This window comes from Ostrea edulis, chromosome 6 (genome assembly GCF_947568905.1).
Source record: "Ostrea edulis chromosome 6, xbOstEdul1.1, whole genome shotgun sequence".
NCBI classification, from domain to species: domain Eukaryota; kingdom Metazoa; phylum Mollusca; class Bivalvia; order Ostreida; family Ostreidae; genus Ostrea; species Ostrea edulis.
Genome location: NC_079169.1, coordinates 34,586,204 through 34,587,601, shown reverse-complemented (window position 1 = coordinate 34,587,601; position 1,398 = coordinate 34,586,204). Strand labels below are relative to the sequence as shown.

General features: G+C 34.1%; 1 protein-coding gene across 1 annotated transcript in view; it reads right to left on the bottom strand.

The window, feature by feature from the left end:
• Positions 1-569: 569 nt before the first annotated feature.
• Positions 570-1,398, bottom strand: part of LOC125683343 (lysophospholipid acyltransferase 2-like) — a 65,218-nt gene continuing 64,389 nt past the window's right edge. Inside the window, exon 12 of the mRNA XM_048924405.2 lies at positions 570-1,398. This exon is cut by the window's right edge and continues 7,372 nt beyond it. The gene's annotated coding sequence lies outside the window, so the exon portion shown is untranslated.

Genomic DNA, 1,398 nt, shown 5'->3' with positions numbered 1-1,398 from the left:
GGCCCCATCCTACCCCCAGAGGCCATGATTTGAATAAACTTGACTCAACACTACTCAGGGATTCTAGCATATCAACATTACTAATCATAGCCCTGTTATTCTTGAGATGAAGATTTTTCAAAGAATTTTGCTATACATCCACATGAAAAACTTTGATCCCTTATTGCGACCCCAACCTACCCCCAGGGATCCCTTATTGCGACCCCAACCTACCCCCAGGGGCAATGACTTGAACAAGCTTAAATTTACACGATGTCAGGAAGCTTTCATGTAATTTTCAACTTTTCTGGCTCTGTGATTCTTGAAAAAGAGTTTTAAATGAAATAACCCAATTTTTACATTTTCTTGATTATCTCCCCTTTAAAGGGAGCATGGCTCTTCTTTGAATAAACTTGAATCCCATTTACCAAAAGATAATTTGCCAAATGTGACTGAAATTGGCCCAATTGGTTCTGGAAAATATGTCGCAAATTCTAAATCTTAAATTTTAAAAGTTTACATATGGACATACACCAGACAAAAAGTGATCAGAATAGCTAAAGTGAGCTAGAATTATAAAAACGTCCTGAGTCATTAAAAAAACATTTTAATTTTGACAAATGATATGTAAACAGCACAATATAACACAGCCTGATAATCAATTGAAAGAAAACAAAGAAATCTAATTATATACACGTAAAATAAACACTGTTTAGTAATGGATACCAAGAAGACTGAAATCGCATGCAACGGTGGGCGACTGACTTGACCATCTGCTGTACATATCTAGAGAACTCTCTGCTTAATGTGTGTCGGATGACATGTATAAACAGTCAATAACACACATACTGTGGTACAGTATCCACAAAGCAATAGCATTGGAGACTGGCAGGCTCTAATGAGTGGAAAACAAAAACTTTCTACAGAACAATGTATCACAACAATTTTAATCGCACAAATAAATACTGCATAGGTATTGAAGTATGGCTGTCCAATTTCACTTCTTTTTGCAAAATAGTTTACTTAATACACAATATGATGTTTACAAGATCAAATATTTATCGTAATCAAGTTTCGTTTGTTTAAAAATATGATTTTCCTAATAAAAATCAAACTCACTCAAAAAGTTTAGGCATCATAAATTAATCTAAACTGGTTCTTGAACACCACTGCTTCCCATTGCTTATTAGTCTGATATTAATTACAATTCCACCTTTATTCAGAATTATGCATTTTCAATGGATAGGAGGAACCCCACATAATTCCATCCAACACTGATTTTGACCATATATAAAATCCATACCCCCACCTCATGTGGCAGTATAAGAAAATTTAGTCCATGATTCTTAGTGACACACATTACTAGTGACATCATCATTAAAGGAATGAAATGAAATACAAAAATAAGCTATTCAAAAG